The following is a 24,356-nucleotide window of genomic DNA, read 5'->3' as shown; positions in this document are numbered from 1 at the left end:
TCTCTTCATTTATTCCTATTATTTTACATTTTTCTGGGGTATATAGTTGGTCTCTTTATTGATTGATGTCCAATAGAATTACCAAAAGAAAGCAAAACCAAACTATAATAGGAAAATTTATACAGCAATAGGAGGAACTCAGCAATCAAAACCGGATAAAAGCAATATTATATTTATTTATTTTTTGAAATTGAATCAAAGCCATACTATTTAAGAACATTTGTTAACGACTCGCTGATGTTAGGCTATTCATGTCAGCTGAGTGATGGGAAAAAGAGCCTCCTACTTTCCCATATTAAGAGGTTAGATTATACTCCAAAATCAACCCATAGTCACCCAAAAATCAAGACTCATAATCTGTTAATATACATGTATAGATTTGGCTTTGACCAATTCTTGTAGTAACTCATGTCGAAACGTCCAAATTTAACCCGATACCACATTTTCCACCCATTTATGCATGTCTGACCCTAAACTAGCAAACCACAGAAAGGGTATATTGAGAAGCATAGTAAAGCCCTAGAGAATAGAAAGCAAACGGAAATAACTGCACCAAAAGAATAATGGACATTGAAAGAGACACGAGGAAAGAAAAAAAAAACAGTGACAGTGAGCAAGAGGGAAGGATGGAAGGTGATCAATACCCTGAGCAGATTCATGAGAATCCTCAAGTTTTCTCTTGAGCTAACATAACGTGTCATTACAGCAGAATTTGAGCGGTCCAACAGCATATCTGCCAAGAGCTGCGACAGTAAAGCAGATATTTATAAAGAAGAAACTTTTAAACGTGGCATCTTTGAAGCTAAAAGTCACTAAGTTCCATACATATTTGCTATGACACCAAAATGCCAAAAAGATCTGCATTTATATTTAAGAATATGTAATGGCTCAACTTTTTCCTTCAAAGAATCTGACACAGCTTTCATTAATAAAAACCCAAAATATACGTGCAAGAATGACATTCCATATGCTTCTAATATCTTTTTCACCCTCCTGTCTGACCAGCATAGCTAGTGTTCTTTACAAATAACCCCAGTTCAATACACATGGAATTAGAAATAAACTTCACAGCATTGCCACCAAACAGTGCAGCAACAACTAAGTAATATATTCAGCAAGCCTCTCAACACAATTAACAAAAATAAAAAAAATCCCCTTCTTGTAATTTTTTTTATGTCAAACGAGCTTCATAGGTAGCCACCTTTATATATAATCTTCAAAAGCCCTTAGTTTACTGCAAAGGATGATGATACCACCTTATAGGCAGACTTAAATCCTTAACAGTAACATTCCGTCCCTTCGGTGTTTCCACCTCGGAGTGTCTGGTGTGCGCCTTGTACAGATTAACTACTTCCTCCTATTTTCTTCTTAATACGAATGGATTCCCTCCCAATAATAATCAACCTAAAATGTACATTTACTTATGTATTTTCTAAAGAGTTATCAAAAGTGCAAATGAACATCCCTGAGAGGAAAAGAGGTGCAAAAGGAAAAGAAAAAAAATCCTCCACAAAATGCAGATCAACATTCAAGTCAGGAAAACATCTCGTTTGTGTAAGATCTGGAGGATTAACGAAAGAAATGCACTTTGTACATTAATTATTCATAATGCAATGTCCCAAGCTTACACTGAGATTCTTTCCGAAATGCGAGAGATTCCAAAGAAACAAAACTCATGCCAGAATTACCAGAACTATACTATTAAACTGAATATTCCCACATCAAGAGGAAGCAAATCCATTACCCAGTCATAATTCTTCGAAAGAAATTCAGCTACTGTTGATTTGTGCCTTGTCAAGAGTTCCTGATCAAGAATTACAAGCCAATCAGGATAATGTCACAGTAGTCATAATAAACTAGTTCTTACAGAATAGCAAAAGCTATATATATTCAACATTAACAGCAGAAGCAATATCTATATTCAAATTAAGAAATAAAGGAACCACAAAAAAAATCAAAATCAAACTTTGATAGGAAAAATGACTTGGCTTGGTCGCAGTACTCAATTTCTAATCATCATCTCTATTTCTAATTCTTATATATAAGTTGTACTTAAATCGGACACAATACTCAATTTCGGGAAAGGAAAAACAGAACAATGATAACATTTAAACAGGGCAATTAGACCCTTACAATTAATTCCACTTGGGCAAGCACAGGTAATCTCAAAAAAAAAAAAAAAAAACAACAACAACAAGCCTTTCATGCGACAGAATGGATGTCTCTTTCACTTTCAAATTTCTTATTTATTGGACTATTTCATAGGTTTTTGCCAACAAAAAGGAACAAAAGAATGAAGGAAATTGAAAGGGATGTTCATGCCTCAGTTAGAGGTATTATTTATAAAAGAGTGAAGGCAATGAAAGCAGTAAATATATTTCAACAACATTCAATTTCGAAGTACACTTAGTATAATTTTAACAAATAGCTACAAATGCAATCTTTAACAATAAATATAATTAATCTACTAATTAAACTACAATTACAAAGTAATGTAACTAATAATGATAGAAATAAGATTGAAAAAAATTGGTAAAAAAAATGACTCACCTTTAGTACTGGGGGCGGACAGCAAGGGCGCGACGGAGGTAGGACAGTGGTGGGGATGGGGCGTCAGTGGCGGGGAGGGGTGTGGTGGGGATGGAACGTCGGCGGCGGGGTAGGGGTGTGGTGGGGGTGGGAGTTTTAATATAATTAGGGTTTTAATTTGGTGTTGTTGGGGGGTGAGAATGGCCCGATTGAGGTTTGGAGCAATATGTATTAAATTTGTGAACTTCATTATTTCGACCGCGTGCGGTCGATTTTTTTTTTTTTATTAATTGTTTTATTTATATAATTTAATTTTAAAAAATATTTTTTCTCATTTATTATTTGTATAAAAATATGTTTCTATCTCATACGGTCGAAATTTTTCAAAATCCAAAAAAAAAAAAAATTTCTTATAATTTCGACCTCATGTGGTCGATTTTCTTTCCACCAAAAAGTGAGGTTGAAATTATTTGGTCGAAAAATTCTGTTTTTTTAATAGTGGATCCTCTCTTGTTTCCGCGAATACTTTCAAACAAAATTTTATAAAGAATGTTAAAAGAAATATAAAGAGACGATAGGATCTTGAACGATATTGGATTAGTATTTTCTTTTATGAAAAATATGACGTTAAAATGATTATATTTACAGGATAACTTAATTCTTCTACTTTGTCTAGATTTACAAGACAAATTAATTATTTTACAAGTACAAACTTTATTATTATTTTTAATGACTGCGCGAAGCATGGACAACTTCACTAATTCTATATATTGATGACATCCTCTGGTCAAAGCTGCAATTAACAGACAATATTGTGTAGAATGGAAAGAAGAAACGTCAAAATGGAGTAAGCACTCGTACCTCATGTCGATTCTAAATGTCGCATAAAGGTTTTAGCGAACTATTTTAATAGCAATAATTATAAAGTTATTTTGACTAAAATACCCTTTATATCCTTCAAAATTATCTTTTATTCCTGCTAAGATTTTCTAGCTAATATTATATTACACTACTAAAAAATCTCTATTTTTCCACGGAATTCTTACTGAAAAATATTCAGTGGCTATTTTTCATTAAATGTCAGTGGAAAAAACCTAAATAGTAGTGTTTTGATACGGAAAATTTATTAAGTTTCCCAGCGTTTCAATGGAAACTTATTTTCCACCATGCGTTTTCCCAGTGAGCTGGTTCAATGGAATTGAGTGGGAAAATCATATTTTATAGCATAAATTTTCCACTGAGTGTTGTGGGAAAAACCTCTATTTCTAATAATGTTAGAGAAGGGGTAGATCTGAAAAAGGGAACAATTGAACAATTTATATGTACTTTTATTTCTTAAATCGACACTAACTCTAGATCAAATTTGAAGGCTACAACGGTATGTACTATTAAAACCGAAATAGCTGGTGGAGGCTTTTAAGCCGCAAAAAGGTCTTATTCAGCTTACAAGTGGAACTTGGGCTCCTCCCAGAAACCGAAACCAAAACCAAATTTAAGATATATAAAGTGGAAGCGTCAATGAATTAAGAGAACTTTGCATAACTAAACAATGTTAGAAACAATATCACATTATTTTAGCATAAAAATTAATATATGTTATAAAATAATAAAACTAGAACAAGAATATTTGTAGAGAAAGGGAGAAGAGAGGACATATCTTTATTTCTCTTGTTAGGGGTGTTATACAATGAAGAGAACATCTCTATTTTTAGGAGAAAATTAACTTGGTGCCAAAGTCACAAACCCTAAAGTTTCTCCTAAAGATGGACATCCATAATTAAATAATATTCTAGTGAAGGAAAAAGAGTACACATTTCTAATAATACGCCATTTGGTTGCCTCATTAAAAACCTTACAATGAAAAACCCAGTGGGACAAAAATCTTGAAAGGGAAAAAGAGTACAACGCGTATTAACTCCCACTGATGAGAACTTCAATCCAAAAATTTGAATCTTCACATCTCAATCTTGTGCATCATATTCTCGAAAGTTGCAGTTGGTAGAGACTTGGTGAATAAATCAGTCATATTATTGCTCGAACAAATCTCTTGCATGTTGATATCACCATTCTTCTGGAGATCGTGTGTGAAGAACAACTTTGGTGAGTTATGCCTTGTCCTTTTATGAATCCACTCTTTAGTTGAGCTATGTATGATGTTGCATCTTCAGTCTTTGAATAGAGTTGTATTATTGAAATCACTCCAAGTGCATTCCCGACTTGCTTTATAAACAAATGTTATCTTTATATGATTTCACTGTCATGTAGAACAACATCGTATGATTGTAACATAAAGATATGACACTTCAGGACCAAAGAATTCTGCAAGTTTCTCATTTCAACTTCTTTCAACAGAAAATATATTGCTTTTGAGAGCTCTTCAAGAGTTTCAATAATATTCAAGTCATCAACTTGCACCAACAGTATGACAGATTTTGATTTCCACAAAGACGTAAGGATAAATAGAGTCATTTGTGCCTTTAGTCAGTGAATATTCATTAAGGTGATAAAATCGCGTTCACCTTGCCTAACTTAATTCATATAAGAATTATGAACAAATTTCTACAACTTGTATATGCTTCAGGCATTTAAAATTCTTCAGAAATTTTCATATAATTTTGTCAAGTAATTCATATAGGCTGTGACAACATATATTTTTTATTTAAATGATGTGACATCTTCTGGTGTCTGGACAGCAGGTCCAATAAGCTTTATGCTTATCAAGATGGGTCATTTCACTTGATAATAATTTCTATGCTAGCATGCTTTAATAGACGTAAAATTTAGATCCTCACAATCTTTTACAATATTGCGCTATATCTTACCAAAGATATCGTCGACGATATATCATTTGTATCGGTTCGCAATGTGACACAACTTATTGAGATCTCATCACTTTCATTATTTTAGGTACCTAAACCTCTCATAAGGTTTCATGAAGTGTTATATCGTGTGCTCTTCAAGAGCACATTGCCTCCTTATTATGACCATTTTGATCATTTGCTCCTCGTCCTTTTCAAGGATTATTTCATTTTGAACCAATTGATCTACCATACTTCATGCATGTTGTATACTTTGTCCTTCAGGGACATTAATATTAATAGGAGCATTTTGTAGCTGAAATATGAAACTAGTTTTGGGTCAGCAAATGTTTCTAGCATTTAACTTGAATTACTTTTTGAATGAGGATCATACTAATGATAATTCATAACATATTTCTCAGCTGTTTTTCTCTCCCCCTTATGTAAGAAAAACTAACATATATCCCATCTTCTTTGGGGGAATCCATCTCTGTGCATTATGGTAGATTAATTAATCATATACCACACATAAAAAATTGTTAGATGAAAATATTTGGTTCCTAACCGTAAACCAATTGTGAGGGGAGAATTTATCATAATTTATTGGTCTGAAGCATATAAGTGTTGTTGTATGCAATATACCATATTTCAGATCAACATATGAAGCTTTGTTCTCATAAGCAATGGTTTAGCTATTTATCGGAGGCATTCAGTGCCAAACCAGCTTGGATATAAACCAGCATTAACAAGATGAATTATCTTGGTTATATAATCTGAAAATTGTGCTCTCAACTCAATTATGTTGAGCAAGTAATTTTGCATATGTCAAACTGCGGGTTGACAATAAACAAACATGTGACCGTCTTATCGATGCATCTATTTAAGACATCACATAACAGGTGAACGGGCCCATATTCGCCTTTTATATTTTTTCAGAATTTTAGGGAATTCAATCCCAACATTAGCTAGTATAATCAACTTATGATGAGAACAAGCAACGAAAATAAATTCTTGAAGAATCTTCTAGTTCTTCAATATATGTCTCTGCACATCATATTTGAATCGCGATGGCCAAACCGCTCATACCGACTAATAAAATTATTTATACTAGTAAACTTCAAGTTTATCATGTCATGTGCTATTTGTTTTAGTAAACTTCTGGTTTACTATGACATGAGTTTTTATTTTTATTTTGTTTTTGTACCAATAAACTTCTAGTTTATTGTGACATATGATTTTATCATACTTATATTTGTGTAGTACAATTTGGAGGATAGAGAGGATAACCATTCACATATATATTTCTTACCCACTATGATTTTGAAAATATTTAATCCTCCAATCATTTATAGCTTCAATATGATAGCCATTTACTTTAGTAAACTTTGGGTTTACTACAACTTGTGTTTCGATCATAACACCTTCGTATATTACAATTTAGAACGAATGACATAATACTATATAAGCTCTTCTGGAGCCTTTAATTTATTTTGCGTAATCACATATTGTTTGGACACTACTAGTGTCATGATCTTCTAGAGAAATAGTTAGCTCTTCTGGAGCACTTAATTGATTTTGTACTATCAAATATTACTCCGACGTCGCTGGTGTCATGACAAAAAAAAATATTGCAGCCAATTGAATATTATAAAGACATTCTTAAATTCATAAATGACCAAAGTAAACATTAAGCTATACAGTCTATGATACTTTTATGATAAATATCTCCTTCAGGGAGAATATCGGCCATTAACATCCGAATATTTGGTCGGTAACCACATAATTATTTCTTTCTTCAGTAAATTTTTGTATGAACTGTCATTTTCTTCTGGAAAATCATTAAGTAAACATAATATATTAATGTGGTTCTGGTAGAAAGTATTCAGGTACGTGCAACAATGACCTTCATACCACAAAATAACATTTATATCCTTTGTTATTTTATCTATTCAGGAGATGTGTTGTGATATTTTTTCATTCACTTCGGGAAATAAAACTTGATCATTTAGATGAGCTTTATACACAACTTTTAGCGGCTCATTATTTTACTCAAGCACAATAAACATATGAAAATATTACCACTTCTGATGGTTATGAGCATATAATTAACACCATCGTCTATAAGCAAATTCATAATAGCAATTGTGGATAAGCAAATAATAATAAACTTCAAGCATATCCATAGTAATAAAGTTGCACAAGCATATTTTGATCTCATCAATAAACTTACATATATGCTACTGTTCGTTGAAAATAAGAATTACCGTATGTAATATCCGTTTTTTTTTTTCAATTCTTAAAAGTCTATTATCCATAGTAGCTTTAAGCTATACAGTTAGTGCCACAAACAATAGCTTTAAGCTAATCATATGCCTCATATCAACTCAAAATTAACTAGAAATAGGCAGAAAATACGTCGCAAAAGATTTGCATCAAATTGAAACTGGTCTAACAACTTTAAAATTAGACTTTCTGTTAGTATATGAATGGTCATGTGAAGTGTTATACTTGATATAAGAAAAAGCACATGTCATTTTTATACAAGTCCAGAAACTAACAAAACGTGTTAATTTGGATTAAAATAATATGAAATTACAGAAGGGCTTCGGATGGTAAGCACGTATAGGCAAACAAGAAGTCAATAGTTAATCATACCTTGCAGATAGAAGGGATTGAAACTTAACTTTGGCGGAGATAAGATACTACTTCTGGAGTAAATTTCAGATTTACTACTTGAAGAGTAAATTTCAGAGTCTTACTACTTTGGGAGTAAGTTTCGAAATTCTACTGCTTCAAGAGTAAAGTTCGAAGTTCTAAGACTTCGGAAGCAAATTTCAAAGTTTGACTACTTCAGGAGTAGATTTCAGATTTATTACTTCAGGAGTAAAGTTCAGTCTGACTAGTTCAGGAGTAGATTTTAGATTTACTACTTCAGGAGTAAATTTCAGATTTACTACTTCATGAGTAAATTTCAGAATTTACTACTTGAAGAGTAAAGTTTAATGTTTACTGCTTCAGGAGTAAAGTTCAATGTTTTACTACGTAAGGAATAAATTTAAAAGTAGTGCTACTCCGACCCCTACCCCAAAACCACCATAGATAAGCCTCATAGAAAGCGCTTTAAGAAAATCCATTGGTGGACAAATATTTAACTGGTGTAAACAAATTATCAGAAAGCATATAACCAACATCACACCTTTGTTTATATCATCGGATAGATTAAAATATTAAGTAACTAGGTCTCATAAAAATGAAAGAGATTCCAGACATAATATTATAGTAGTAACAAATTTAACGAGCCATAAATATATTGTTAAGCAAAATGGAGACATACTGTTTGAAACATAAAGAAAAATGACAAACATAAGAGTACTACTTTTTCAGGCCTAAAGCACCGAATACCTTCTATATCCTTAAATTCTTCAAAATTGGTCAAGAATTCTTCCTTTTTTCACTCTGTAAACAAAACAAGCCTTCCCAAATGGCCCCGCCGGAACCCCTAAAAGAGGTTTCATTCGATTTGTTGTGGATTGGATGATGGAAAAACCAGCAAGCTATGGGAAGCTCTTTCTATTTCTACATCTCTTTCTTCCTCACTTTCCACCTTCTCATCGAAAGATGCCTAAGACCTTTTCACCACGAACCGTTAACATAATATGGTCATAGATCTCACTCCCTTCTTTGAGGAACGTTCTGTTAGCTATTTTCGTTATTACTTTCCGAGTCCGATCTAACCAAGCACGCGAAATGCGACATTGACTCAAGAAAGTGCTTCGAAAGGCGCCGGCTACCTTCTTACTGACAGCACAGCTAGGTGCTGGCTTTGGGAAAAAATCATTCCTTTGCCGGGCTCCTGAATCGGGGGATCCAAGATCGGAAGACCTCTTTTGCTTTTTCAAGCTATGAATGTCGAGTGAGTCATTTATTCTCAAAGCTCCTTTAAAAGGGGTCGTGGGGGAAAAGCCCCAGCTTCCCTCAATACAGCTTAACTCCGTCAACTCGACCCCGACCGGTCAATCTCCTGTCATTGTCCTTCTATCAAAAATGGAAAATTGGCTATGCCCGATACCAGAGGACAAAAGAGCCATAGTTAGTTGCTGTTTCTGGTTGTTTCTTCCTCGTTCCTCTTCTCTTGCTGTCAAAAGTGCCTTGATTTCGCTACGCTCAATAAGAACCCGAATTTTTTTATTAGGTACACTTTCTCTTTGTGGTATTCCACCTCTTGCTTGTTTTTGGTCCAAAGATGAAATTCTTAAATTTTCAAATTTTACTGCTTTAAGGATAAAGTATAGAATATTCACAATTTTTTTTCAATTCTTCTACCTCTTCCGGGTGAGTCATGATATCTTCACAACTAAGTGCACGTCCGTATTTATAAGTATTATTAAATATTGTCATATTCACTTTAGGGAACTGATCTGTATTTATAGTATTTATCAAAAGTTTTCATTCTTCTAGAATGAAACATAATCATTTGAACATGCGTTAATCAGATCAAATTATGATCACTTACAACCTCTTCTAAGATCTTGCTACTTCAGGAGCAAAGCCATGCATACATATAGTGTAGAGAATTTTCTCTAACATATTTTCAGTTGTAGCCACAACAACCCTATGAAAATATTTTCACTTCTGGTGGTTATAGACTGAAATAAATTTACTAATAACGAAATTTAAGAAATATTATCACTTATGGTGATCATATATTTATCGCAAACTCTTATTCTTTGCCATTAAGAGATATGAATTAATATCATAATCCCTCTTAAAATATTGTTCTTCAGGAACAACTTGGAGGCACAATTAATGGCCAAGTGAACCATTGAGGTCCCTTATATCAAACGAACCATAAAGTTAATATCATAAAATTTCTTGAATCATCATCAGTACTTAAAGAACAACGTTTGGCAATAGAATTATGGGTATCTCAGTTAATCATATAATCATGGAATTACGTATTGCCATAGTTATGTTCGTTAATTGTGATCTGCTATATTTACGTGCATAGTAGTCCACATGACTCAACTTAATTAATGGAAGAAATCACTTACCTTGGTGTCATATGTGGATTTGAGATAAACAAACCTGGGCAACTTAAAAGCAGCGGAGAGTTTCTACACCCGGCGTCAAGCTCCATATTTGGAGGTTATTACCCAGTTGATTAGAATCTCGTGCTGATAACGTGTTATAAAATAATAAAACTAGAACAAGAATATTTGTACAGAAAGGGAGAAGAGAGGACATATCTTTATTTCTCTTGTTAGGGGTGTTATACAATGAAGAGAACATCTCTATTTATAGGAGAAAATTAACTTGGTGCCAAAGTCACAAACCCTAAAGTTTCTCCTAAAGATAGACATCCATAATTAAATAATATTTATAACAATATATCAAAAGTAGCCATAAAACACTTACTTTTCATATACGAAGAAACATAACCTCCCCGTTTTTTCTCAACCAATCCCTAAAATAACGCTCCAAAATCTTTTCCTTTCCTATTATAATATCTTTCATTCTTTCTTAATTTCTTCTTATCTTGGCATTTTTTTTTTTTTTTTGAAATTCAAATTTTGATATTACACATACATATTATTTTAACATACTACATAAATTGTTGATGGTGCTTATATGGTATATGTGGTAAATTACATACATACATACATACATACATACATACATATATATATATATGTGTGTGTGTGTGTGTGTATTTACCGGTATAAATTAAGTGTAAAATATGTATATTATATTTATGTATGATACATTTTGCTTGTTATTTTTATTATATTATACTATTTGTACAATGGGTGAAAATCATTTACACCCCCCCCCCCCCCCCAACTATGCTTTAAAAATCAAGCTCCCCCTCAAATTTGAACAATAGACATTCTCCCCCCTTTATCCTATTTGACTTTTTTAAATGTTTATTTTACCCTACATTATAGCTATTGTCTTATTTTTTTTACTTCTTTAAAATCATGATATGTTTCATTTTCTTAATTTATGTAACAAATTTCTTATAAAAAATACATATTATCTTCTAGGCGAAGAAAAAAAGTGAGAAATACTAATTGAGTATATAAGTTAATGATCTTCTTGATAACATAAATTAGCAGAATAAATAAATAATTAATTAATTAAAAATAATCAAAATATTAATCTGCATTTACTAATATACATTATTTGATATAATATACATTTACTAATTGGAAATAAATTGATCGAGTAAGATGACAAAATCCCAAAAAATATTAAACATATATATATACACACACACATACATGCTTAGAAAAATATTTATATTATATCAAATATATAGTATTAAAAATTTACATTTGACATACTCGAAAAAAATATTTATAATATATCAAATATATAATATTAAAAATTATATGTGACATACTCCGGAAAGATACTTATATTATATCAAAATATAGCATTAAAAACAAGAAAAGTAGAATGAAAAGAAAAAAGGTAAATGTATGTGAGATGAGAGAATTGATATCAATTATAGGAAAGAGAAATTGAAACACAAAAAAGGTATAAATATGAGTCCCTAATTTTGTGGGACCTCCTTTAATATATTTATTTGAGTAAATCTACTATCTATCTACTACTAATACTAGTGTCGTTTGACCCGTGCTAAGCCCGGGCCCAAGCTCCATTAAAATTTAAAATTTGCAATTTTTTTTTTTATATTTTTAATGTTTTTTTTTCCTACTCTTGCTTTTTGTGTTGTTTTTGTATCATCATATCAATTGTAAAGGTAGGTTACAAATTTTCAATGTTTCTAATATATTTAATTATATAAAAAAATTGTAAGTTAAAAAACAACATCTTTTAGAATATATTTAGACTTCCTTTTTATATTCATACAAATTAATGCATGCATCAAAGCTTTTCTCCCTTTTATTTTACTACATTTTTTGAGAAATCTTTACTGATACAAATTGAATTTTACCTTACGTTAGATTTCAACTTAATTTCTTTTTCATTAAACTTGTATTGGCTAACCCATTTTTGGGAAGAAAAAAATAATTACGATATTCAAGTAATATAAAAAAATATTTAATGGTACAAATTGTTGTATAATGACATCAATGAAGTTAACTTATAAATAAAGATAGCATTTAAAATTAAATATTAAAGATAGCATTTAAAATTAAATAATTGAAAGTTTTGATATAGCGAAATACTTTAGATGTTTCTTCATATTAAACCATACAAAAAGGAACTGGAAAATTAATGAAATTATTTGTTTTTCTTACTTTAATCTTTCCTTTTCTTAAAAATATTGTAGTTTGTTTTTCTTAATGAACTATTATAATTTCTTAAACGTGTATGTAGTTTTAGTGTTTCATGTTTATCTAACTATTTCTCCTTAATTATATAAAACATTGATAATCTCATCTTTTGTAAAATATTTCAATATAAAAAAAATGTGAAAATGATTACTCTCGTTTTCAATTATTATTATTATTATTATTTGGAGAGCTACAATATTTTTTTAATTACTTTTTTCAAACAATTTTAGCTATATATGAAAAATAATTTTAAATTAATAATTAAGCGTGTATTAAGGTATATAACTTTTTTACTTGTCCTTAATAAATTTTATAGAAAAAAAAATTGAAACAAATTTAATCATTTCCACATAAAAGAAAGATAATAAACTTTTGGATCAATTTTTAATTTGATTGAATTAATAATATTTTGTGGTGTCACTATCACCCTTCCACATCATCCCTCTTCGAATTTAATTAGCCCACATAATTATTTAAATTTATCAAAATAGGCGAAAGCTTACATAGTAATTAAACCTTTAATTAGGATTAAAATGGATAAAGAATTTCACGTGAAAGACTACAAAATTTTGAGATCCTCCCTTATATATTTCTATTATTAATAAGTGAAGGCTCCTTGGACGACGAAGGGTAAATCAGTAATTACAAGCTTCAAAGAGATACACCTGTCCGTCCATCTTCAAATGCAACAAAGGTGTCCCGATTACTCTCTCTTTTACTTCCTTCTTCTCCATTATTCCTTTGCTCTTTGATTTTCTTTCTTCTCCTTCTTCCTCTGTTGATTATTGGTCTCTTCTGTTTCTCTGTATTATTGTTTTTTTGATGTTATTTCTTTGCATCCGGGAAGTGTTGCATGAGGTAATTTCTGTTAATTTTGATTTTGAGATTTTAACTTTAGTTATTATTATTTTTCTAATATCAATGTTAAAATTCATGGAGTTATTATTTTTCTTCAAATTTTCACAGACTACTCCCCTTCGATTTCCTCTGCAGCTCGCTTTTACAATTTCAAGATGCTTTCTCTTAATATTTGCCCAAATTTTTTCCAGTTCTCTTCATCTTCATTTTTTTTCTTTCTAAATCTCTGTGTTAATTTGAGTTATGTTGTATCAGTTTGTTGACATTGGAAAGTTTGATGGGTATATATTTGTTTTCTTCTTCTTCTAATTATTTTTTACTCAATTAAGGAGTCAAATTCTTCATCTAAGTTGGGTGCATGGGTGAATTTACACACCTTTACACTTGCACAGGTAAAAAGTATATTATCTACAAAACAAAAATAGTCTTTCATATTCATCAAAAATAGAAGAGTTAAATTCTTCTAGTAAATTGGGTGCATGTGAATTTGTATACCTCAAGAATCACACCAGTGAGTTTTTTTTCACTTATAGCATCTTCTAAAAGTTGAATCTTCATATGAATCTCTTTGGATTCTAGCACTTCTCTTTTCTATGTTTTTTCTTTACCCTTTTCTATATTTGAAGGTGTACCTGGCGTATTAAATTTCTCATAGGATCTTTAGCGAGTTAACAGTAATTGGTAGTTTTTTTTGGAGAAATGATGATACAATTTTCATTTTCAGTGATTCTAGCTAAATCCCATTTGATTCTTGCACTTATTTTGATCTTGTTTTCTTGAATCCTGTTGGACCATTTCAGTTTTTGAAGTTTTAGGTTACTCTGGGTACATGGGTAATTTGTATACTTCCACACTTAAACCAGTAAAAAGATTACTCATAGCATCTCCAAAGAAATTGAATCTTTTTATGCTCACCAAAAAGGATTTACTTATTTTGATCTAGTTTTCTTGAATCCTGTTGGATCATTTCAGGTTTTGAAGTTTTAGGTTACTCTGGGTACATGGGTAATTTGTATACTTCCACACTTAAACTAGTAAAAAGATTACTCATAGCATCTCCAAAGAAATTGAATCTTTTTATGCTCACCAAAAAGGATTTTGATAAGGAGTAAATGTTCATTGGTGCATGGGTAAATTTGTGTACTTCCAGATTTGCACCAGTAAAAAGATTCCTCATAGCATCTGAAAGAAGTATTGAAAAGCACTTGTACATTTTACTTCTTTAAGCATAGTTCCAGGTTTGCACATAAAATAACTTCGATTTTGTTTTTGCCGTATATAAAATGGATACCTGATTTCTTATCCATTCTTCTTGCTCTTTGTTGTTCTGTGTTTCCTATGCATATTGTTTTTTAGTTTATCACTCTATAATGGTTTTAAAAAGCTTATATCAATATTATATAGACTTCGATTTCCCCTTTATATGTGTTGAAAATAGTACTTGGCAATTGTCACCTGAATGTCTGATAGAAATCTCCCTCGTTGGAATCGAAAGTAAAAAAAAAAAAAAAAAAAAGGCATACCTTCAAAGTGTTTTCTAGAACTTAATACAAACATATGATTATCACCACTTAACAAGTAGGGAAGAAGAAACTCAATTTATACATTTCTCTTAAACCCTTACTATTGCCTTACTATATTTTCAGTCAAAACAATCTGAGAGCCCCTAAAGATGGATAACTTTGGATGAAATGAATACGTTAAATTAGTAATGGCACAATTTAGTTAGTTAGCTTTTAGCATCTAAGTGCTATGTTTTCACATTTATTTCAATCGTTTACCTTGATAAATTAATTTCCATTTGCATCCTGGAGAGTTTACGTTCTTCCTCTATCTATCTGTTGGATAGTAACTGTGATCTTAACAATTTGAACGAGCAAATAATATAGTGGCTGACTGCCCTTTTTCCTTACAATTCTGTAGGTTCTACCTGGAAGCGCTGTTCACTTTGTTACTGGATTTTTGAAGTCAATGGATGGCTTAAAATTGTGATTACCAAGAATAAGTAAGGTTATACTTCTCTACTGATTTAGTAAATACTTTGGCTTGATTCATTGATGGTTTAAAGTTTTCCTTTACTTCAAATTTCAAAATGGAACGCTTAAGTCTCTAAGAGTGATGGTAGTTCTGATAGTTAGATTCTTAAGACTATAAAAATTAAAAGATAAAAGTCTGTTTGTCAAATTAGGCATTGTGGCACGATTTTAAAACGAAGCATCTTTAAACTGCTACTGGTATTTTTACTACCAGCAACTATTACCTTATTTGAGTTCTCCAATTTATGAATTGTAGTAGAACATGTAAGCTTTTATAAATTGTAGTAGAACATGTAAGCTTTTCTTAAAGAAATGGATGTCAAGAAATTTATCTGAATTATTTGAGCTTGAAGCTGATGAGGAGTCAGAAAGTTTTTACTTCATTTGAAGCTGCTAGGATATTTATTTATAACTTTCTACCCTACAGATTATGTTGGTATTAATCAATTGAAGCCGGTAGTCAAAATGAACTAATTGTTCGAAGTTTCTGACAAGCTAGACCTTCTTAATCTCCTAGCACCATCATCAGCAGAATCAATACTCTTTTCAAAGTTCACGGCAAGATTTTTAGGAATGAGCTATATCTTCTCTAGCCTTGGCATTAGAACTTTTACAAAATGCATGTTGATGGATTTTCATGAAACTCATCCCTGCCAAGTAGGGGTGGGCATGGTATGGTAGATACTGATTACCATACCGTAATCGAATTTTTTAATACCGTTGTTTTGGTAGTATAGTGTTTAGTACGGTATTTGATATACATTTTAAGAGAGTCTGGTATTTAGTACGGTATTTGGTATTCATAAAGAAAATACCGAAATACCGAATAACATACTGGTGTATATAGTTACATATACAATTCATATGTCATAGTATCATAATGCTAAAAAATATGTAAACTAATATTATTAGAAAACTAAAACTTTGACTACTCTATCTTGATTTAAATGTTTTTTTTGTGTAATTGATTTACGAAGGGGATTGCTTGTACTTTCTTTTGAATATTTTTATATGTAAGGTGTTAGTACAATATAATTGAGACGTTTCTTGAGTAGCCAAAGTCATAATTCTCTGCGATATGAGTATATGTAAGTCGAAGTCGAACCAACTATGGTACCGATTTACCGTACCGCAAAATACCGAAATCGAACTTAAAAATACTGAACCGTACTGAATTAATTGGGTATGGTAATGGTATAGTACTTTTAGAAATCGTAAACCGAAATTACCGTACCGAAGTTTCAAATACCGTACCATACCATACCATGCTCACCCCTACTGCCGAGCTTTACCTCCATTAGGTCTCCCATAAAACCTATATGATATGTTTGCACATGCGGAACAAACTTTTCCCATAAAACCTATTTGATACATTTTAACAGCTAGAGAAAACCTTCATCCGGAATTTCATTCTTGCCTTATTGCAGCTGTTATTTGATAAAAGAAACATTTATCTAACCACAATTACAATGAAATCTAAAGCAGCCATTTTTGAAGAAAAGGAAGACAGTGGTTGCCAGTTCATCCTTGCTCTTTGGCACCAAAATTTGGAAAGTCAGCCTTGAGAGGAGCCAACATCTTCTTAACCCAATGATTTCCCCTGATGTTATATAAATATGAACATTATTATCAAAACCAAGTGCTCTAAGCATAAGGCGAACATCCTCAGGAGTTAGTGGGCATATTTTACATTCCTTCTTTCTTTGAAGCAACATGTTTAATGTAAGTTGTGGGAGCAACCTAAGTATTGATATCTCATGTTGCAGTCCATTCTAGCAGTTATTCTATTCAACTATGTGGAATATTTGTGGTTTTCACATGATAACATTGCGGGAGTATTTTTCAGCATGCTAAATTTGAATCTACTGCCTTTTTGAAAGTTAACAGTGAAGGAGAAAAATTGAATCTACTGCTTTTTTTAAAGTTACTGTAGGCCCATTGCTTCAATCCTCTTGCTTCTGCAGTTTGTCTCTACCCTTTACATTTATATTCCTGTTGTAATGCGATAGGCTAAGACTAGCTAGCTACTCTACAGGTGCTGATTAGTAATTTAATGGCATTTAAACTGACTGAGCTATTCATTTTAGAGGGAGGGAGCAAGAGGACTATAATCGTATTTGTACATTCTGTGCAATCCTTTTTTTCACATCAACTATCCAATTATTCTATCTTTGATCGAATTATTAACATGCAAAACTTGCAGAGTTGTATAGAAGCTCATCAATTTTTGGCTATTCTTCATTTTTGATATGACTTCGATTCTCGATTTCTTAGCATTTGTAGTGCTGGTATGCTTGTGTTCCGCTCCTTTTGTTCAGCTTCTTGATTTAAAATGCTTGGAAGTATATGAAACTTAGGTTGGTGTGAGTGGATGTTTGTTAAATGATCAGCAAAGCCACTGGCACTATATATAGAACTGGTTAAGTAAAGAATCAAAGATATTAAACATAGAGTTTTAAGGCTGGAAGAAACGAGTACTCTTTTGGCAAAAGTAGGATCAATTATCTCTCGAATTTGCTGTCTTTAATCAAAGTCACGTCCTGAGGAACTTTGGTTGTTAGAATTGTATCTAACAATGGAAATGCTGTCAGTATATCCCTTCCAGGTAATGTAGTGATTTATGGCATTACTTGACAATTAATCAAACAAAAAGAGGATTCACATAGGTTCAGGTAAGATTTTTTTTGTATGAGTTCATGGTAATGTAAGTCCATGCGGCCTAAATGATTGGTTTTGACTGGTAGAAGCCATTATGCGAAGAGATACGATACCACTTCCTAAAACTGAACTCTACAACCGTTGTCTAATGTTACGGATTGTGAGAAGTTTGGATTTTTCTTATCTTGGATTAAAGTTGAGGAGATAATTTCTTTCATCTTTCTGTGAATTGATTGGATTGCACCGAACTAGAGCTATCCCGTTGATCTTTCTATATTTTATGGATTCGTGTGTTCCTATAACTCATGTTTTGAAGGTTGTTTCTTTTTGGACTTTGCAGGTATGCCTTTTCTACTTGATTCGTCGAACACTTAACTCTGTTGGTAAGCTCATTTACTGTCTAATTGTGTTTATATCATAGAAATTCTGAGATATGAAGCTCAGCAGGCAGATGACCAGCCATAGTATTGGTTAACATGATAGACTAACACGATTAAAACATGTTAACATCGTATTTGTACATTCAGATGACCAGCCATCGTATTTAACCTGATTAAATCTTCTTTCTCTCTGCCTCATTCTTCTTCTTTCTCTCCGCCTCATTCTTTCTCCATACTTCCCTAATCCTTTTTGCTCTTTCATTGTAGGATAGATATTAGAGCTACCATTCTTTAAGCTCGCAGGTATAGAGAAGAAGAGTTGTTTAATTGGAGTCTTGAGAGGAAACGGAACTAGAAAGCTCGACGAAAGGGATAAGCTGTATGAATTTTCAGAATATCCTTATCCACGAAGGGAAAGAACTAAAAGACCACTATCATACACAGGTTAGGTTTTCAATAAGCATTAGCGCTATTTTTACAGCTTGCATACGCCAATTTGTTTTGTTTTACAATTGAAAGCCGGCTACCACAAATAGCAAGCTGGCAATTTAAGTCCCAGGGGATGGAAAAACTCCGCCCTTAAAGCTGATAGATGCATTAGTAATGAGCAGAAAGACATTGCACAACTCTTTGCTCCTTAACTTGCTACTTGAGGAAACCTCATTCAATTGATTCTACAGCTTTGAAGATGTATTGGGAGTTTATGAACAAGGAGCTCCGGGTTTTCTTAAGCATCCAATGCAACACGTTGTGAGAGGTAATTGACTTTAGCTAGACAACCCTCTGTAAATATTCCTTTGCGTTGCGTTTTCCTAAAATTGTACGTTGTAGAAACAGAGAAGCAAGCTTGGATGTCAGATGAAGAATTTGGAAGACAGATGCTAGCTGGATTAAATTCCATGTGCATTCTGAGCTCATCTTTATTTAAAGCATTAACAAATTTGAAATTTGGTTCGACATGTGGGTGGAGAGGTCCAAAGTGTTCACTTTGACAAAGTTTAAAATCTGTTGATTTTGATATCAAGAAAGAGAATTAGTTTAGTTTTTCCCTTGCAGATTACTGTAATTGGGCCCATGCTGGCACGAGCTGCTTTTAGAACGTGATTTACTTTTTGCCGCTAAACTAAGCAGAAATATTTCAGTGAAAGGGCTTCTTAAATCTTTACAGATTCTATTTGCAAGGTAAAAAGTTGATGTGTTGTCCCATCTAAGCTGCTACATGTTAATAGAAGGGTCTTGTAACCGAAAAATTACTTTTTGAGCTAATTTAAATTTTCTGCTCTGACATCAAGGTTTATAGAGTGGGGATGGAACATGGTCTTTTAATTAAAGCATTCTATTTTATGAGATCTTTATAGTAACTATGAGATTATTCGTGTCTGTGCATTTAAATCAACTGATTTTTCATTTGTCTTTTTATTTCATTTTTACCTGATTTCGTATATTCTTTAATGAAGTTCTTTAATTTCATTTTCATTTGGTGCCTATTCTTTGGATTGTTACTGACATATTTTGTCCTTTGATGGTTTCCGTTCTGCCCTGTTATTTTAGTAGCTTCTGCTGCAAGAGAAAAGAAAGCTGGATGAGGGATTGAAAAAATTGAGCGAACTTATAATATGCCTTCAGCTAAGAAGCTTCTTGAAATCCTATTAGCTGGCGTTGGTAGTTGTAGAAGAACTGAGGATTGGGCCTAAAGTAATCAAGAAGCTGGAGACTTCATCTTTATGCAAGAAGATGAAGGCGAGTAATTACATTTTGGCTGGACCCAACAACACTGCCCAAAAAATCAAGTATGAATATTGGTTTTCAATTTCCTGCATTCTATGTTTCTGCTCAGTTCTTTTTCTAATCTGAAAAAATAATTGCATAGCTTCGGGTTCATATGGAGCGAAATCCTTCTAACATGGCAATAGATTTAGTTATTCCCGCACTCAAGGTGAAAAGATCACGGCTGCTTGACCATTATAAGGTACTTTAAGCCCAACATGTATCCTTTTATTTGTAACAATGATTGTTATGTTTTTCTGTCTCACTACTTACTGAATAGTAACTACTTACTAAATTATAATTTTGAAGTCAAAAGAGTTAAGAAACAGATTAGGATGAACTTTTAAAAGCCAGCTTTCTGTATTTTAGAGCTTTTGAGATTGAAAAAGAGAACATTTTCTTTTGAGCATCAGTGATGGTTTAGGTGATAGAAGAAAAATTAAAAGAAGAAAATTAAAAAAAAATTACTTCTTCTATAACTGAGTGCTCTTTTGTGGAAGAAGGTGAACACTCTACTTTAATTTAGTCCGTTACTTCATCTACAGTTTGGTAGCAGACACAAGATGGGAAAGAAAACTAATTCAACTCTTTGTCTAGGGCTGAGTTTCATAAGCATATAATTCCTCGGTAATCATCTATTACTTCACTCTTGAAAATGCCTCACAAAACTCAGTTTTGTTTTTTATCTACTGCCAAAAGGTTCTGGTGAACTTCTCGCATTTATATTGCATATATTATCCAGCAGATAAGCAGAAATATGAACAATCTGCCATATTGTCTTTTCTAGAGAAAGAATATCTTGTCACTTATATTTATACATCGAATAAAAACTCTCTCACTATTCATAGAAGCATGGTTACACTGGCAATGTATAGCAATATTTACAATTAATTTATGTGTCCACTGAACTTAGACTGACATTTTCTGTTACTGTTCTATAAACTAAGCTATTGAGTATAATGTTTCATGGTCTAGCAACTGTTGTATTAGGACTTGGTTGATGCAGGTATGCTTGCTGATAAAATATATTGAATGCTTTCTTGGATGAGTTTCCAAACCCTCCATCCCTTTCGAAACAGTATATGTATATGAACCTTTCTTTTTCTCCTATTCAAAGAGTACATCATCTCTGGTCCATTTATCTTACAAGGGGATTGCAGGCCAATCCATGAAACAGAGATTTATAGATTGGGTTGTGATTATGACAGTGAAATTAAAATATGGTCCTTTCTTATCCATGTTAAGATAGTGCCAGTAATCTTTACTACATTTTAGAGCGGAAATGACACCTTTCTGGAACCAAAAATAAAAGAACAGGAAAAGGAAATGACACCTACAGATTTGACTTTTGGTTGACAGGTAGCTCTTCTTTTGAGAAGACATAGAGCACATGTGGATGTTGCGGGCAAGAAATGATGCGCTGTACTTGAACAAGCTTCAGATGAGGTGTGCTCAAATTTATGAAGTCAGCTGCTCCTGATGCTTCTTTAGTTCCTTGGTAATTCTTTTGGTAGACTAATAGGCTGGTTAGTGTTAGACTTAACTTTGAGACGAATGCTATGATTTTCCTTTGTGGAAAAGAGTCAAGTAGCTCTTCAGCTTCCAAATTTAGCTTGAAGTTTGGATTCAAAATTTGACCAAGCAATTTGATCTCCTAACGCATTTGCTTTAGACATTCTTTGATGGTATATTGACAAAGATGTTCCATACTTCCTTTATAGCCCATATGTCGTTCATCATTACTTTTGCAGAAACAAAGTTCTAAGTTAAGTTTGTTTCTCTCATCTTTATATTCTACAATAATTAAACGACACATATAAACAATAATTGCTGGCCTACGACCCGTGCCTTGCGCGGGCACACACCATCTAGTAATAGTAATATAAGTGGGAATAGCCAGGCAGCTGAGGGTCAACATGCCTGCCTGGCATGAGGCTAATTGGGGAATTAGCTAAAGTTGTTGCTAAGGATGGTTGTAAATTGAGCTTTCAACAATTGTATCTTCTTGTCAACTGACGGAAAAACCAACTGCATCGCTATTACTTTTACATCGGCTTCTACTTTTTATAATTTTGTAATGTCTATTGCAGTGGCTCCCACGTACACCCCTATTTTTGCAGGTTAGATTTTGCCCTTAGTTGTCCATCTTATTACTTCAAACCCCTTTGTATAATTTCGTAAATGAAACCATAGTACATCCCTGTTTATATCATAGGCTGACCAGTATGAAAGAAGTTTTTCTTCTCTTATTATCTCTGAAGATAGCAGCCAATATTTATACAAGAGGTTCCCTGGGGAGCCAAGTCTTCTAAAATTACTAGAATACACATAGAGAAAGGCTACAAGAGGTATACATGTACAATACTTCTAGTTGTGATACTCTATCCTAGTTAGAGTTAATATTTATCCTTTACATGCCCCCTCAAGTTGAGCAGGATGTGGGAACACTGTCAACTTGCTTCTTAACATCTGGTAGCGCGCTTTGGGCAGAGCTTTAGTGAGAACATCAGCTATCTGATCATGAGAGTTGAGATACTTAACTACAAGAGCCTTGTCTCGGACCTTCTCACAGACAAAATGAAAATCGATTTCCATGTGCTTCGTGCGCGAGTGGAAAATCGGATTTGCAGTCAAATAGGTGGCACTAAGGTTGTCACACCAAAGAATAGGCGTGATCGAAGAAAAGCAACCAATCTCTTTAAGTACCATTTCCAGCCACGTGAGCTCAGAGGTAGCACAAGCAAGTGTTCGATACTCCGATTCAGTACTCGAGCGAGACACGGCCTTCTGCTTTCTAGAGGCCCAAGAGATCAAATGAGAACCAAGATAGATGGCAAAACCAATAGTAGACTTGCGATCATCAAGAGAACCACCCCAATCAGCGTCATTATAGCCATGTAAAAGTAGAGATGATTGTCGGGTAAAGAACAAACCATATGTGGGAGTGGCTTTGATATATCGAAGTATTCGTTTTACTGCCATCCAGTGAGAATCCAACGGTGAATGCATGAACTGTGATACTTTGTTCACTGAGTAAGCTACATCGGGCCTTGTAAATGTTAAATACTGCAGAGCACCGACGATGCTACGAAACAAGGTCTGGTCATGAAAGGGTTGGCCATCTGAGGATGATAATTTGCTTGAGGATGAAGCAGGAGTAGCTACCGAGCTGCATGACTCCATTTAGGCGCGTTTAAGTAAGTCAGAGACATATTTTTGCTGACATAGATGCAAGCCACGAGGTGTCCAGGTTGCTTCAATGCCCAAAAAATAAGAAAGTTTTCCTAGATCTTTGACTGCAAATCGAGATTGCAACTTAGCAACAAGAGAGCTAATGTAATCAGAACTATTTCCCATCACCAATATATCATCAACATAAATCAAGCAAAATATCTTAACACTGCCAGAATGCAAATAGAACAATGAATTATCTGCCTTAGAGCCCCTGAAACCAAATGAGATTAAAGCATCCGTGAGGCATTTATTCCACATACGAGGAGCCTGTTTAAGGCCATAAAGCGACCGTTTGAGTAAGCACACATGATCTGGTCGATAAGGATCAACAAATCCCGGAGGTTGGGACATATAGACAACTTCGTCCAGATGTCCGTGAAGAAAGGCATTTGAAATGTCCAATTGAGTAATATGCCAACGACAAGAAACAGCCAGTGACAAAAGCAGTCGAATAGTGGCAGGTTTAACTACCGGGCTGAATGTATCAATATAATCAATGCCTGGTCGTTGATGATAACCCTTGGCGACAAGTCTCGCCTTATACCGTTCTACTGATCCATCCGGCTTCATCTTAGTTTTGAAGACCTACTTGCATCTAATCACATTATGGGACGAGGAGGGTGGAACTAGCTGCCAAGTTCCATTTTGTATGAGGGCATTGTATTCATCAAGCATAGCTTGGCGCCAATTCCTGTCTTTTGCAGCTTGCGAATAGCAAGTCGGTTCTAATGAAGGCAATGTCACTGCTGAAAGTGAGAAAGGCTGTTTCGGTTTTAAAGAGCCTGTTTGTGC

The 24,356-nt window shown here is 33.2% G+C and overlaps 1 long non-coding RNA gene across 19 annotated transcripts; it reads left to right on the top strand.

Annotated features, from left to right (window-relative positions):
• The first annotated feature begins 13,249 nt into the window (after window positions 1-13,249).
• Window positions 13,250-22,039, top strand: LOC132620491 (uncharacterized). Of its 19 annotated transcripts, XR_009574938.1 has the most exons (10): window positions 13,333-13,489; window positions 15,413-15,494; window positions 18,524-18,566; window positions 18,831-19,007; window positions 19,244-19,320; window positions 19,401-19,535; window positions 19,620-19,745; window positions 20,115-20,353; window positions 20,434-20,532; window positions 21,690-22,039. It is a non-coding gene; the product is annotated as an uncharacterized LOC132620491 (long non-coding RNA). The 19 variants fall into 19 exon arrangements; XR_009574932.1 differs by lacking the exons at window positions 19,401-19,535; window positions 19,620-19,745 and adding an exon at window positions 20,876-20,957; XR_009574936.1 differs by lacking the exon at window positions 19,401-19,535.
• Window positions 22,040-24,356: the final 2,317 nt, after the last annotated feature.

Source organism: Lycium barbarum, chromosome 11, assembly GCF_019175385.1.
Source record: "Lycium barbarum isolate Lr01 chromosome 11, ASM1917538v2, whole genome shotgun sequence".
Lineage (NCBI taxonomy): Eukaryota > Viridiplantae > Streptophyta > Magnoliopsida > Solanales > Solanaceae > Lycium > Lycium barbarum.
This window is presented reverse-complemented; position numbering and strand designations above follow the sequence as displayed.